Source organism: Armigeres subalbatus, chromosome 1 (assembly GCF_024139115.2).
Source record: "Armigeres subalbatus isolate Guangzhou_Male chromosome 1, GZ_Asu_2, whole genome shotgun sequence".
NCBI classification, from domain to species: Eukaryota; Metazoa; Arthropoda; class Insecta; order Diptera; family Culicidae; genus Armigeres; species Armigeres subalbatus.
In genome coordinates this window covers 316,211,512-316,228,358 of record NC_085139.1, presented here as the reverse complement: position 1 = coordinate 316,228,358, position 16,847 = coordinate 316,211,512, and the positions used below count along the sequence as shown (strand labels likewise).

At 46.6% G+C, this 16,847-nt stretch overlaps 1 pseudogene; it reads left to right on the top strand.

The window, feature by feature from the left end:
• The first annotated feature begins 876 nt into the window (after positions 1–876).
• LOC134207956 (cytochrome P450 307a1-like) lies at positions 877–15,501 on the top strand (annotated as a pseudogene).
• The last annotated feature ends 1,346 nt before the right edge of the window (positions 15,502–16,847 follow it).

The following is a 16,847-nucleotide window of genomic DNA, read 5'->3' as shown; positions in this document are numbered from 1 at the left end:
ACTCGCGTCGGATCATTCGTGCCTAAGAGTGATGACTATCAAAATATGAATTATCACAACCAATGAAAACAAAACTATGCAATGCACATCACTACATCCCTTACAATCACTACCCTCTGCGGACAAACCGCTCTATTGAATCTTTATTAGTCTTTACTGCGATCTTTATTAAGAGTACTGTTTAAAAAGGCTGACGTTTGTATAATAATGACAATTGGCCAACTCCAAATGAATAATCCATATCAAAAATAAGCTACGACGCTTTTTTATTTAATTTTTCGTGGGCCGCGATGGCGATACACATACTGAAACAAATACCCAAGATTCTTGGTAGGATATTAAACCATTTATTAATCAAACCTCCAGTTCAGAACATACCAAGCGCCTCCATCGAAGTCCAACCGTCTCCCGAAGCTATCAAGCAGAAAGATCTCCATCCTGACCGAGCATCTTCTGGTCTGTGCGCGGAAAATGCTCTCCCGTCCGATTCTCAGCCGAGGGCAGCGAAAACCTCGCGGCAACGTCCAATCAGCATCAAGCGGTGCGTGGGCAGACGAGAGCAAAAGCGCACCTCGCTCATTTTCGGAACCGATCATCAACGTTCGCAACAATTGCATTGGACCAGTGTTGTTTTTTAGGCACTGCTAGCAGCTAGTCGAATCGCGAGTGAAAGATGATCGCGCTTTCTTCCTAAGCGCATATACGTGAGAAAACGGCGCCCGCCGGTAGCCGAAGGTGGGTCCGAAAGAGCGAGTGTTTTCTTGACTCTCCGAGAGGGTGTAACACACGAATGCGTCGGTCGGAAACCGACGACAACGGTTCTGGGTATGCGGGCACTGGACGTAGAGCACTTCTTGCGAGGGGACCTAATGGCGCGAACCGCCGGATACTATCGCCGCCGAGCTTTGCCTATTTAAACGATCGCAGCCGACCGAAATCGGTCAGTCTAGCTGTTACACGCACTACAAGATATACAGAGAGTTTCCACTTGTTGCTTCCTGTTCTGTTTCATAGTTTATAATCGAGATAGTTTTTTATTTTATTTGAATTTGTTTGTTGTGCCAAGTGCGGTTGGAACAGTTTTCCTGCTCATCCCGAATGTGATCCAGAGTTTGGTTACGAGTGTAACATTGTTGAACATTACAAGAATACAGTTGTTGATTAGTTAAGAGACTGGGACAAATCTGAAAGTGAGCTGTGATTTTGGGAGAAAGAAGTTTTTAAAAGTGACATTTATCGAAACGAGAAATTGTTATAAAAAAATCACGAGATGGCATACACGTTGATTCTGGTGGCTTTGATGAGCCTTCTGTCGGTGGTATGCTATCTGAAGGTTCTGTACGAGTGGCACCGTAAGGTTCGGGTGCATACAGTGAAGTCGTCGCGGTACGCGAAGAAAAGCCAACAGTTGGAGGAGAATCAATCGCAAGAAGATGAGCAATCGCTCGTAGATCTTCCTCAAGCGCCGGGACCGCACCCGTGGCCTGTGTTGGGAAGTGCGGCCCTAATCGGACAATATCCGGCCCCGTTCATGGGGTTCACGGCCCTCGCGAAGAAGTACGGCGATGTGTACAGTATCCGCATTGGCCAGGGTCAGTGTTTGGTGGTGAGCAGCCTGGAGCTGATACGCGAAGTGCTGAACCAAAACGGGCGCTACTTTGGCGGCCGGCCGGACTTTCTGCGCTATCACCAGTTGTTCGGAGGGGATCGCAATAATTGTAAGTACCAATCGGTTCAGGTTTATCTTCTCTCACGCCAGATGCGGTTCGTGGGACGGTTTTGTTGGTTGAACAGGGTTGCAAGTTTTCGCAACGAGAAACAATCGCGGCAAGCCGAGCCACTTTCGCTTTCCGTTGACAGTTTGGATTGCCGAGGCGCAGAAACGCAGCAAGCCATGGGAGGGTTCGGCGTTGGGGTGCATCGACGGCTTAGGGCATCCATTGGAAAAGTAGTTCACTTTCATTTGGCTCTTGAGTGGCTTAGCTGGGCCCGAGGGTGAATGCAAATCTTGCTGCGCTGAGCGTTTTCACGCGCGGAGTTGCTGTCGAGGCACTGCTGCCTGAGTGACAGCTCCGGGCATAAATCAATCAAACAGCATCATGGTTTTGATATTTTATCTGCTGTCCCAAAGGGGGGTTTGATGCAAAAATGCGCGCTCGAGCCGATGGGAGGTGAGCGCAAAAGAGGCGCCCCCGGTTGGCGGGTGCGATGCGGATGGGCGTCACGACGAATTGAGTTTCTGGGGCACGAGAGAAAGTGAAACTCTGTTTTTTTCCCTACACATCTTGGGGTCTCTTGCGTGCACACATCACAGCGTGGTGTTCGGATGGTGGGATGACCAAACGACGAAGGCGCTGGAGCGCCGGAAGTGCGACGCCGCTAGTAGTGCCAAGATTGCGGTGGTTAGTGTAGCGTAGGTTTTTTGTTTTTCGCTATTCGTTCGAAAGGGGCACTTAATGGGTGGACAGTGGCGATTGTGGGGTGGGTACTTGGGTGGATGAGGAAATGACCTCCTTTTCGGTTGGAGTGGTTTCGGTGGTGGGACGTTTGAAATTTGCTGGGATGATGACGATTTACTGCTGGAGGCAGCATTTCGATGGTTGCAATTTCGATTAGTTATCTATATCGTAGATGAATACTTGAGAAGCATTCAAGTACTTATTTTTCCATAATGCTCTTGAAATCCATCAACAAACGACCTACGGAATGGAATTTAGAATGGAATGGCAGATCGGAAATTTTGAAGTGACAGATTATCTAATGATAAGTATTTGCGGAAACGTCCTGTTCTCAAGTGGAAGGTAATGATTCATTCATTCAACCCACTGCGAGTGTTGCTACGCAGGAATTTAATTGTTTACGTTGGTGCCATTGATAAAATATTTGAGCTTTAAGTACGTTTGACCAGCCTTTTATTGCTTTTCGGAAGTTAGTTGATTATAATTGCTTATCTAAAGCGTGTTTAAATCAATACTGTGCAACAGCTTACTGGCAGCCTTGACTCAAGCACTCTCTCCTACCGTAATGTGCATTTTGAAATCAAATCACTCTACATGCGACCTCGAATGGGATCTATAATTGACTGTCCACTCACTCAGGAACAGAAGTATGTTGGGCTTGTCCATGTTACAGGTTGGTCCATATAACACATCCCCCACATCACAATCACAACACACACCTAATAAAAAATAGCAAATCTCGCGTAAACCGTGATTACGGCTTATGAGTCAGTCGTCTCACTGATTCTGAGCCCATTTTTATCCGCTAAAACAAACGACCACAACAGTCATATAGCGGATGTCTTCATCTGTATGCTAGTGATGTTGATTTGCGTGAACGAACCATCATGGGCTCAGAACGCTAAAAACACTAAAAAATGAGACGCGATACAAAATACAAGGCATAACACTTATGGTTTCTATTGTTCTTCAACTTGCGTAAAAGTTTTATATGCAATTTTATGAATGAAGAATAAACTTTTCAGGAATGAAGAATAAACTTGATACATTTCTTCTACATAGAGTGCAAAACAGGGATTTGACCAACCGATATGGTGCATCTGCAACAGCGATAAAACAGATCGAATTCTCTGTTCGAAGAAACACTTTCCGTTTTTTGCAAATAAAATTAAAATGTGCCTAACATTTTTATCAAATATATTATTGCACAAGCGCCTCGAATCAATGACAGTCCATAAGAGTGTCCCATCACGCAGAATAGTGCTACTCCAAATCCACAATTACAATATTCTTTTTGTGGAGGTTCCACCAGCGCGGAAGAAGAAACTGGGCGTGGACGTGCCACCAAGTTTTTATTTTTAATTTTATTAAAGTGAGTTATGTCAGTTCTTTGCCTGTCATAATGATGCTAAGACCGGAAGGGCACTCAGCCTTAGAGTAGGGGGCCAAAGAATCCAGTTACAGGTTCAACCAAGGGCCCTTCCGTAAGCAAGGTTTTGCAAATTACAACAGTTACGAATTAGAGTAAATTTAATAATAAACACATTGAAATAGAATAAAATTTGGTCCATTGGTAAAACTGGTTGAAAGAGCCGCCACAATAACTCTGGATTCCCAATTCCACCTCTCTAATTGCGGGCATCCGACCAATGCAAAGGAAGAAACTGCTGCAGGAAGTGCGGGTGTCCCACCACGCAGAACTGTGATCCTTCCGATCGATAACTACACCATTTTTTTACTGCGAGCGTCTCCTCACGCACCAAAAGAAACTGTTGCCCTCGATTCAACGACAGTGCATGCGGGAGTTAAACAACGCTAAATTGTGATTCTTCCAAATGAAAGTTACACCATGCGTCTGCGAGCGCAAAGCAAAGCATGAAACGCGGGCGTCCCACCACGCAGAATTGTGATTTTTCCGATGAACAATTGCACCATTCTTCTGCGAGCGTCTCATCAACGCAAACTATTGCACCTCGATTGAATGACAGTAAGTGTGGTTATCAAAGGAAGCAACTATTGCATTCGAAAAATGCGGGCGTCCCTCCACGCAGAATTGTGATTTTTCCGATTAACAATTGCACCATTCTTTTGCGAGCGTCTCATCAACGCAAAGGATGAAACTGTTGCACTCGGTTCTATGACAGTACATGAGGGCGTTCCACCAACACCGAAGAAAACACTTTGGTAAGAATATGTTTTTTGAAAGGTTGAGCCAAAAGAAATGTTTTTTTTTTTATTTTCGGGACAGTAGGCGCTACCCGAGGAACACACATGTTGCAGAGAGGTTACAGGAGCAACCAAATTTGGTCACAATTGAGTTGCTGCAACCAAAGCAGAGTTAGTTCTGCTACTAGGGTAACTGACAGCAAATGGAGAAACATGAAACCGCGGCCCTTGGGGGCATTGAAATCCGCACACCTAAGCACTTCAGTTCAAGTGAAAGTATCTACACTGTTGGACTGTTTTGAAACACTGTGGCCTTTGAACTCGAAATTAATCCAAACATTCGAAGAAAATTGACTTTCTTATATTCAAATTCGTTTATTTGATAGGCTCAGGTCTGTTGAACAATTGACAGAGCTGTAGTGTTAGCAAATAAGTTATAACCATGAAACAAATTGAAACAAATTTCAAGATTATTTCAATATGAGGGCGTTTAGCCTAGGCTGAAAATTGTTTGGTTACTTGGCCGAAGGTTTGAATTGGCAGCACGGTTCAAACGGTCAAAAATGTCGTTTAAATGAGACATTTTTATCTGAATAAGTCTTCTTCTCATGGGGCCTTCATAATCCGTGAAGTAAGTCCGAATAAGTCACACGGCCAAAAGTGTTGATTGATCGAACAGGTCATATGCTCGAAAATGTCGTTTGACCGAACAATAGTGAATGTGAGAAGTGTGAAGTGATTTATGATAATTAAGAAATGAGAAATGGGGAGCTAGAAGTGAGATGTTTCACTTCTCACTCCTTATTTCTCTCTTTTTACTTCTTGATTTCCACAGTGAGAAGTTAGAGCGTCTCACTTCCCACTTCTTAATCCTTATTTTTCACTTCCTATTTCTAACTTTTCACTTTTTCACTCTAACTTTTCAATTGGACGTTTGGCGGCAAATGTCATTCAGCCAAAAACAATAAATAATGTGAGGATTGAGTAGTGATTAATAATAATTGAGAAGTGAGACGAAATTATTATCTTGGTTGAAATTCGAGGAATGAGCAGTGAGAAGTGAGACGTTTCCTTTTTCACTCCTCAATCTTTATTTGTCACTTCTCATTTTACACTACTCACATTGAGAAGTAAGAAATGAGAAGTGAGAAGTGAAGAGTGAGACATTTTCTTTCTTCTTACTTCCTGATGAGTGAGACGTCTCACGTCATGCTTCTTACTCTTTCATACTTCTCATTTCTCCTTTCTCTCATATCACTTGTCATTTGTCACAGTGCGAAGTGACAAATGAAGAGTGAGAAGTGAGATGTTTCAATTCCCATTTCTCATTTTTAATTTCTCATTCCACACTGTGAAGAGTGAGAAGTGCAGAGCGAGAAGTGAGATGTCTAATTTTTTAATCCTCAAACTTCACTTCTCACTTCTAATTTTTTTGACTTTTATTATTTTTCGGACAATGACATTTTGGTTGTATGATCTTTTAGGCCATATGACCTATTTCGCCCAACAACATTTTCAGGCGTATGACTCGTACGCCATAATTTAATTCTCCGTCAAATCGCTCTTTTTGCCAAACGACCATTTAGGCCAAATTGCCCTTTCTAACAAACGATCAATTCGGTCACACGGCGTTTCCGGTCAAAAGACCTATTCGTCCAACCGAAATATTTAGCCATATGGCCTTTTCTGCCAAACGACCATCTCGGTCAAACGGCATTTCCGTCTCAATGACCTTTTCGGACCAATTGGCTTTTTCGGCCAATGCACATTTTCTGCCATATGGCCCGTTTGGACTCCTCGTGCCAAACGACCATTTCGGCCTAACGTCAATCTCGGCCAAATGACCTATTCGGTTGAACGCCTTTTTTTCCAGTTCCAGTTTTTCCAGTTCCAATCTCTTTCGAGCAAACCGGTTTGCGGTCCAGCTTCCGCGCCTCTTGAAAGAAGGCTTCCGAGCCTCTTGAAAGGAGGCTTCCGAGCCTCTTAAAAGGAGACTTCCGAGCCTCTTGAAAGGGAGGCTTAGAAGCTTCTTGAAAGGAAGCTGAGCCTCTTTGAAAGGAGGAGGCTTCCTTGAGCCTCTTGAAAGGAGGCTTCCAAGTTTTTTAAAGGAGGCTTCCGAGCCTCTTGAAAGGAGACTTCTGAGCCTCTTGAAAGGAGGCTTGAGCCTCTTGAAAGGAGGCTTCTGAGCCTCTTGAAAGGAGGCTTCTGAGCCTCTTGAAGAAGGCTTTCGAGCCTCTTGAAAGAAAGCTTCCAAGCATCTTGAAAGAAGGCTTCCAAGCTTCTTGAAAGAAGGCTCTGAGCCTCTTGAAAGGGAGGCTTCTGAGCCTCTTGAAAGGAGGCTTCTGAGCCTCTTAAAAGGAAACTCTGACCCTCTTGAAAGGAGACTTCCGCGCCTCTTGAAAGGAGGCTTGAGCCTCTTGAAAGGAGGCTTCTGAGCCTCTTGAGAGGAGGCCTGAGCCTCTTGAAAGGAGGCTTCCGAGCCTCTTGAAAGGAGACTTCCGAGCATCTTGAAAGGAGGCTTCCGAGCCTCTTGAAAGGAGGCTTCCGAGCCTCTTGAAAGGAGGCTTCCAAGCCTCTTGAAAGGAGGCTTCCGAACTTCTTGAAAGGAGGCTTCCAAGCTTCTTGAAAGGAAGCTTTCAAGCCTTTTGAAAGGAGGCTTACGAGCCTTTTCAAAGGAGTCTTTCGAACCTCTTTAAAGGAGGCTCCTGAGCCTTTGGATAGGATGTTTCCGAGCCTTTGAAAAGGATGCTACCGAGTCTTTGGAAAGGATGCTTCCGAGCGTTTGGAAAGGATGCTCCTGAGCCTCTTGTAAGGAGGCTTCTGAGTCTCTTGAAAGGAGGCTTCTGAGCTTCTTGAAAGGGAGGCTTCTGAGCTTCTTGAAAGGAGGCTTCTGAGCTTCTTGAAAGGAGGCTTGAGTCTCTTGAAAGGAGGCTTGAGCCTCTTGAAATGAGGCTTCTGAGCCTGTGGAAAGAAGGCTTCTGAGCATCTTGAAAGGAGGCCTGAGCCTCTTGAAAGGAGGCTTCTGAGCCTCTTGAAAGGAGGCTTCTGAGCCTCTTGAAAGAAGGCTCCGAGCCTCTTGAAAGGAGGCTTCCGAGCCTCTCGAAAGGGGGCTTCCGAGCCTCTCGAAAGGGGGCTTCCGAGCCTCTCGAAAGGGGGCTTCCGAGCCTCTCGAAAGGGGGCTTCCGAGCCTCTCGAAAGGGGGCTTCCGAGCCTCTCGAAAGGAGGCTTCCGAGCCTCTTAAAAGGAGGCCTCTCGAAAGGAGGCTTCCGAGCATCTTGAAAAAAGGCTTCCGAGCATCTTGAAAAAAGGCTTCCAAGTCTCTTGAAAGGAGGCCTCTGCGCTGTATGCAAGGCGGCCTCTGAGCCACTTGAAAGTAGGCTCCCGAACCTCTTGAAATGAGGCTGCCGGGCCTTTTGTAAGGAGGCTTCTGAGGCCTCTTGAAAGGAGGCTTCTGAGCCTCTTGAAAGGAGGCTCTGAGGCCTCTTGAAAGGAGGCTTCTGAGCCTCTTGAAAGGAGGCTCTGAGCCTCTTGAAAGGAGGCTTCTGAGCCTCTTGAAAGGAGGCTTCCTGAGCCTCTTGAAAGGAGGCTCTGAGCCTCTTGAAAGGAGGCTTCTGAGCCTCTTGAAAGGAGGCTTGGAGCCTCTTGAAAGGAGGCTCTGAGCCTCTTGAAAGGAGGCTTCCTGAGCCTCTTGAAAGGAGGCTCTGGAGCCTCTTGAAAGGAGGCTTCTGAGCCTCTTGAAAGGAGGCTCTGAGCCTCTTGAAAGGAGGCTCTGAGCATCTTGAAAAAGGCTTCCAAGCCTCTTGAAAGGAGGCTTCCCAAGCATCTTGAAAGGAGGCTTGATCCTCTTGAAAGGAGGCTTCTGAGCCTCTCGAAAGGAGGCTTCTGAGCCTCTTGAAAGGAGGCTTCTGGAGCCTCTTGAAAGGAGGCCTGAGCCTCTTGAAAGGAGGCTTCCTGAGCCTTTTGAAAGGAGGCTCTGAGCATCTTGAAAAAGGCTTGAGCATCTTGAAAGTAGGCTTCTGAGTTCCTTAAAAGGAGGCTTCTGAGCCTCTTGAAAGGAGGCTTGATACACTTGGAAGGAGGCTTCTGAGCCTCTTGAAAGGAGGCTTCCATGCCTCTGGAAAGGAGGCTTCCGAGCCTCTTAAAAGGAGGATTCCGAGGCTCTTAAAAGGAGGCTTCCGAGCCTTTTTAAAAAGAGGCTTCCGGGCCTCTTGAAAACTGGCTTCCGGGCCTATTGGTAGGAAGCTCCCAAGCCTCTTCAAAAGAGGCATACGAGCCTCTTGAAAGGAGGATTCCGAGCCTCTTGAATCGAGGCTTCCAAGCCTCTTGAAAGGAGGCTTACGAGCCTTTTGAAACGAGGCTTCATAGCCCCTTGAAAAACGGTCTTCGAGACGTTTGAAAGGAGGCTTCCGAGCCTTTTGAGAGGAGGCTTCCAGGCCTCTTGAAAGGAGGCTTCCGAGCCTCCAGAAAGAAGGTTTCTGAGCCTCTAGAAAGATGGTTTCTGAACCTTTTCAAAGGAGGCTTCCGAGCCTCTTGAAGGGAGACTTGGAGCCTCTTGAAATGAAGCTCTGAGCCTTTTGAGAGAGGCTTCTGAGCCTCTTGAAAGGAAGCCTGAGCCTCTTGAAAGGAGGCTTTCCAGCCTCTTGAAAGAAGGCCTCCGAGGGCTCTTGAAAGGAAAAGAGGCTCTGAGCCTCTTAAAAGGAGGCTTTCAAGCCTTTTAAAAGGAGGTTTGAGCCTCTTGAAAGCAGGCTTTCAAGCCACTTGAAATGAGACTCTGAGCCTCGTGGAAGGAGGCCTGAGCCTCTTAGAAAAGGCGTCCGGACCTCTTTAAAATAGGTTTCCGAGCATCTTGAATCGAGGCTTCTAAGCCTCTTGAAAGGAGACATCCGAGCCTTTTGAAAGGAGGCTTCCGAGCCTTTTTAAACGAGACTTCCGAGGCCTCTTGAAAGGAGGCTTCCTGGCCTCTTGAAAGGAGGCTTCCGAGCCTCTAAAAAGAAGGTTTCTGAGCCTCTAGAAAGATGGCTTCTGAACCTCTTCAAATGAGGCTTCCGAGCCGATTAAACGAGACTCTGAGCCTTTTTAAAGAAGGCTTCCGAGCCACTTGAAATGAGGCTTCCGAGCCTCTTGAAATGAGGCTTCCGTGCCTTTTGAAAGTAGGCTTTCGAGCCTCTTGAAAGGAGGCTTCCGAGCCTCTTAATAGGAGGCTTCCGAGCCTCTTGAAAGGAGCCGTCCGAACTTCTTAAAAGGAGGCTTCCGAGCCTTTTGAAAGGAGGGTTCCGAGCCTCTTGAAAGTAGGCTTCCGAGCCTCTTAAAAAGAGGCTTCCGAGCCTCTTAAAAGGAGGCTTCCGAGCCTCTTGAAGGAGGCCTCCGAGCCTCGTAAAAGGAGGCTTCCGAGTCTTTTAAAAGGAGGCTCCAGAGCCACTTGAAAGGAGGCTTCCGATACACTTGAAAGGAGGCTTCCGAGCCCCTTGAAAAGAGGCTTCCGAACCTCTAGAAATGAGACTTCCGAGCTTCTTGGGAAGGAGGCTTCAGCCTCCTAGAAAAGGCGTCCGGATCTCTTCAAAGCAGGCTTCTGAGCCTCTTGAATCAAGGCTTCCAAGCCTCTTTAAAGGAAGCTTACGAGCGCTTCAAGCCCCTTGAAAAGAGGCCTCCGAGCCGTTTGAAAGGAGGCTCTGAGCGTTTTGAAACGAGGCTTCCGGGATCCTTTAAAGAAGGCCTGAGCCCTTGGAAAGGAAGCCTGAGCCTTTCAAAAGTAGGCTTCAGAGCCTCTAGAAAGAAGGCTCCCGAATCTCTTGAAATGAGGCTTTCGAGATTCTCGAAAAGAAGTTTCCGAGCCTCTTGAAAGGAGACTTCCGAGTCTCTTGAATCGAGACCTCCGGGCCTTTTGAAAGTTGTCTTCTGAGCTTTTGGAAAAGCTGCCGAGCCTTTATAAAGAACAATTATGAACCTATTAAAAAGCTTTCGGAGCCTTTCGAAAGAAAGATTACGAGCTGCTTTGAAGATGGCTTCCGAGACGTCTATAAGGATGCTTTAACTCATCACTAATGGACCATGTTTCACATGTCCATAAATATGAGTAAAATTTTCGAACCATTTTTAATTTTTGACAGATGTGCATCAGTGCCATTGGCGTAGTACCCATCCAGAATCCACAGGAGTGAATCCGAAGGAGTTCACGAAAGCATTCTGACAGACGGTGAATAAATGGAGTGAACCGCCCTATGCCAATGCCAGAATGACTTACAGGAGGTGGCAGTCATCTGTTCTGTTGTCGAGTAGAGGGTGGCACCACACTATTCTAATCGGAATCGTCGATGAATGTCAACAGCATGTTCACGATTTACAAAAATCAATGGCAGCTGTTTTACTTCTTCAAAGTGGAATTTAAAAAAAGAAACTTGATCACATTAGTTCCCAAACAAATCACAACAAAAGAACGCCTTTGAGTCATTTCCTCAAGGAACTGCATCATCACTTTTCCGCCTTCATCAAACAGTGGCAGCTCCTGTTTCTTCCTTTCTCGTGTCTCCCGTGCCACATGCCGTTTATTCCGCACCACCCGCCCAGGTCCCACACATCGAAGAGCCGAACCGAACCAAACATCGGTAATTATCTGGCGCTAAAAGCGCCATCGTCGTCGCCCGCGATCATAGCTTCGTGTGCCGCGTGCATTTCCCTCCAGTGCATGTCCTTCCTCACGTTTTCCGTCCACACTGCTCACTGCTGGGTCGCATTTTGCGGAGAAATTTGCAGCGCAAATCGCGGCAGCGTGCTTGCGCAGATTGCAACTTTAATTACACACCTCGCACATGGTACTGCTTTTGCCGCTCCCGGCAATGCAGACGCATGTGCATCATGAACGCGATCACGATCATCCATCGATCGACTGACGTTCGACTCGGCGATGACGGTGCAAACTGTCGTCGTCGTTGTCGTCATTGTCGGAGGGTTCCCGGAACGAAACCCAAATACTCGCACGAACCGAAACCGTTTTTGAAAGCGAGAGTGCCTACTTTGGTTCGCCTTCGACACCTGTTGGGGACGACGGCGGTTCGTTCTGGCGGACCGTTTCGAATGATTTCCAAAGAGAGGTACCGTTCCGCACAGCTGGTTCGTAATTCGGGTTCGCCGTGGGAGAACGTTCCTATCATAGACTACCCACCGCAGATAGACAGGTAGCCGACCGGGGGCGGTCAATCTGGTGATGGATGATTTCCATCATTGCCAGAATACAACTTTCCCAAGAATGCCAGACGGCAGGGAGATGAATAATTCATAGCTCACCTGTTTCGGCGCCGGCAGGCATCGTCTGCTTGGGCATGGAACGATTTTTTTTCCATGGGCAAGATGCGACGCGCCAAAGACGACAACGAGAGAGAAGAAAGAACGCCGAGGGGTCCATCGCTGCTAAGGATCGCTCTGGTCCGCGCCTTGCATTGAGCACGACTGGGTCAGTTCGGTGGAAGGAGTGGGTGAATTAATGAATGAATGGATTAAAGCGTGCGCTAAGCTGCGAAGCTGAAACACCATAAAAAAGTTAAATGGATGGAAGATAACCTACATTTCCTCAGGCGAGGAAATGCGCCGTTAATTTTGTTTACATTAGCATCATCTAATGAGGAAGGCCCGGTAAAAATGGGAGTGTTTCTGCTACCTGGAACGAGGAGGCTTCATCATGATGCTAATTGTCGGAAGAGATGATTATCGTTGATGATCATTAAATCGAAAATCGGGCGTTTCGGGAAAGGGAGAAGTGATCCACTCGATCGTAGATCTCTTCCGATTCCTGACGAGCTTCCCGTGCACACACTTCCGATCGTTTTCATGTGCCCCGCACGGCAAGCACCGTATCTTTTAGAGCAGTTTCAAGGTCACACTGGTTCCGGCGTTTTGTGCCACAATTGGTAATATCTTCCGTCCGGTCAATTGCATAATAATGCATTCCTTCCGCGTGCATCCTTGTGGCCCCGTAGAGCCGCAATAAAACAAATGGTCGCGTACAGGAGTAAAAGCCCGCTTAATGGCTATCGATCGCATCACGTAAATACTGATTGGCAACTAAATCTGCATATATGTGATTCACCGGCAGAGTGGACGATGGCCCGGAAAAAATCCCACGGAATAAATGAAGCATAAATTTAATCGGTTATCGCACTTTTGAGTGCGATCCCCCGCAATCATGTCCGGCGTTTCGCATTCGCGCAACGTTACATAAAACTGTCAACCTTCAACGGGGTCTTGCGGTGCGCCAAAAGAGTTGCCGTTGGTGTAAACTTCCGCAACTTAGCGCGAATTCGATAGCGGTGAACTAGGATGATGCAATTTCTTAAACAAATCGATCAATGTTTTGCAACAAATTTCTCAAAGTTTATTTGATCTTCGATTTTATTCAGGCTTACAATTGATCAACAAATAAAAGATTTTTAGACATCCCCAGCAACGATCATGATACGCATGACGTACAATTATTTGCATGACGACAGCGTATTGGCCTAAGCCTACTTCGATCGGAGATGCTTGGGGCATAAAAGTTTCTCTCTCGTGCCTGCTCTCGCTCTCTTTCTGTCTCCTATTCTTTTGTCGCGTGATGCGTGCTGACGGCGCGAGACTGTTCGTCAGTTGCCGAGCGTAAAACCAAGGATCCGCGCACCGAACTTGACCGTCAAATGTACGAAAAATTTCGTTTCTTCTTTATTATTTCGGTTATGTTTGATCACACAGCGTGAGCTCATTTAAATATCGATCCTCGTTCCGTTTTGCTTATTTTTAAGCGTCCGCCCGTCGCTCACCACTCCGAGCTCCCCCCCCCCCCTCCGAACCCGATGATCGTCGTCATCGTCGTCGTTGTCAACGAGACCTATATTTATAACCGGAACGTGTCTTCGCCAGTGGACCTGGTTCTGCGTCGCGGCGGGCGGTTCAATTTTTGCGATGTCGAGAAGAAGGACGTGGCCGAGGCGAACGATTGTCTGAGCGCGATAAGATGTTCACTGATTGGTTCGGTTGATCGTGGATGCGGGACACGGGGAAGCACGCTGTGCGAAGGCTCAAACAAGCGCGCGCGCGCGTGCACGCAGGGAACACCACGCGGGGGAAGAAACGGATAAAGAGGCTAAAATCCAATTGCCCTTGAGACGGTGTTCTGTGTGCGGAATATTGTTGTTGTTATTATTTCGCATCCGAGTGGTGATCCGAGAAGTTGGTCAGCGGGGTCGTAGGCAAAATGCGCGAGATATGATTATTAATCGATCTGATGCCAATAACGGATAGGGTTACCAATATTGTCCAGTAAAAATTTCCGGAAATTGTATTCAAATATCCTTCAGTCCTTCATATGTCGAATCGACAGCACATTAACACATTTTCTGTGGCATCTGCCAACCCTATCAGATGTCGGTCGAAGCAGTTGGTTTTCCGATATTGACCTACATATTAGTAAACGTGTTTGGCGCGAGAGATTACTTCCTGATATCCCTAGTTCCTGCATTAGCGGCAGTCACGTTTGTCATTGATGCTAATTTGGGTTTCTTGTTTCCGCTCATTTCAGCTCTTGCCCTGTGCGATTGGTCCTCGCTGCAGCAAAAGCGACGCAATTTGGCCCGCAAGCACTGTTCACCAAGCGACGCTTCCAGTTATTACAAAAAGATGAGCGATGTCGGCGTTGCGGAGATGCACTACTTCATGGATCAGCTGTCCGACGTGATCACCCCGGACAGGACTTCAAGGTCAAGCCAATGATCATGCAGGCTTGCGCCAACATGTTCAGCAAGTACATGTGCTCAGTCCGGTTCGAATACGACGACTGCGGTTTCCAGAAGATGGTGCATAGCTTCGATGAAATCTTCTACGAGATCAACCAAGGTTACGCAGTGGACTTCATGCCCTGGTTAGCTCCGTTCTATTTCAGACACATGAGCAAATTGAGCAGCTGGTCGAACTACATCCGCGGATTCATCTTGGAGCGCATTGTCAACGAACGAGAGCAGAATCTCAGCGAGGACGAACCAGAGCGTGATTTCACCGATGCCCTGCTCAAGAGTTTGCGCGAAGATCCCTCCGTTACTGGGAGACACCATCATGTACATGCTGGAGGATTTCATCGGTGGACACTCCGCCATCGGAAACCTTGTCATGCTCGCTCTGGGATACATCGCAAAAAATCCAGAAATCGGTGCTCGCATCCAAGAAGAAATCGATCACGTCACCGAAAAAGGTCTACGCAACGTCACACTGTACGACACGGAGAGCATGCCCTACACCGTGGCCACCATCTTCGAGGTTCTACGATATTCCTCCTCGCCGATTGTGCCCCACGTGGCCACCGAAAACAGCTGCATCGGCGGCTACGGAGTCCAAACCGAACTGTCGTCTTCATCAACAACTACGACCTCAACACCAGCGAGAAGTACTGGGACCAGCCGGAAAAGTTCGACCCAAGCCGATTCATCGAAAGCGCCACCATGGCACAGATCCGCTCGGACCTGGTTGGATCCCCAACGGCCAGCGAAGACCTCAGCAGTATTATCAAAAACAACAACATCGACTCGACGAACGAAAGCCAGAAGCAGATTCTCCGCGTCAAAAAGAACATCCCGCACTTCCTGCCCTTCAGCATCGGCAAGCGAACCTGCATCGGCCAGAACCTGGTCCGCGGTTTCAGCTTCATCATGATCGCCAACATCCTGCAGAAATACAACGTCCACTCGAACGTCCCCTGAACAGATCAAGATGAAGCCTGCCTGCGTGGCAGTCCCGCCTGACACCTACCCGTTGGCCTTCTCCCAACGCTCTCAGTAGAATCACCTTAGCAGTAGCACCCATTCCCATTTTGTAAATAACCCTCACCCCTGCACCCCACACCTCATTCACAATTCCCTTCATTAAATTATTTCGCTCACCCCTCAAATGAACTAAAAAGTCCCGCCGTAGATCTCGTCCCTGTTCCATCGAGTAATGCCATCCTCCCATTCCGTACCTTCACCGAACCCAGTCGTAGGCCAGAGAAAGCAGCGGACACCGCTTGACAAGTAGAACTCATATTTTAAAACCACAATGTTATCTAGTTTGTAGGGAACGCTCCCGGAAAAAAAACTCACACATACATACACACACAAACACATGAACACAATCACTAGAAGTATGGGAGATGCGTACCGCAAAGTCTTGGATAATGGAAGTAAATATTTCGTTTTTATAAAACAAACATATACGATAATGGAATAAGAAAAGTAGTATTAAACTCTAATTAGGAATCAACTTTCATATTTCGCGCTAGCGTAAGCCGCACGTGTTGAGATGAGATCAAGACTATTTATATGAATCAAAGGAATCAAAACGGCGAACCGTTCGGGTTTGCCGGGGAATCGGCTTCCGTGGGAGAGTAAAAGTACTTAGAACCTAGTTAAGGAAGTGTCGGTGAATTGTTTTGTTTTGACGGAATGCTAGGGTGGTCGAAATGGTGACGTTTTTGCGCACCGGTTCGTTCGGATTCGAACGCATTTCGGATGAAAAATTCAACCGCACCAGCACTAGGATTGCATTTACATTTTAGATGTGTGAGGTTTGGTTTAAATTGTAGTGATTTGATTTTTTTTTGTTTCGAATAAGAACTAAGACTGAATTGATAATTCTTTCAAATCTGCTTGAAAGCGTTGCTTCAAAATCGCATAGGAAGAGAACAATGTATTGAGTACTGTAGTATTAGGGGTTGGATTAGAACAAGGAGATTAGATTTGAAATCTAATGTTTTCTGACTTTAGTAGGAGAATTCTACACAAAGTTTGGCGGATTTATGTGAAATCGTAAAGTATTGTATGATAATAAAATATTCCTAGAAATTAAAAATCAATTGTTTCGATATTCAACACTTTTGATGACAATAGACTTCCTGTGATTTTGTTTTTAAATTAACCTTTCCCGTCAAATTAGTTTCAGATTCTCAATCGCGGGACCCATGGTTGGCCCGCCGTCAAAAATTTTACCTCATTTTCATAGGCGTAACTAGAATCTCGGTCTAGGGGGCTATGGCCCCAGCTGGTGGGATGTATTTTAAAGGCGATTTAAAGCACTGTGCGCATGGATTTGCAATAGAAATTGTTTGATTAAGTTTATCGCTCATTCGTATTAGATTTAAAGTAAAAAAAATTGCGAATAATACAATTGAATTCCAATGATGCTGTGATTGCTTCAAAACGCTGTGTCTGTGTCAACTTGTCTTCCATGTTA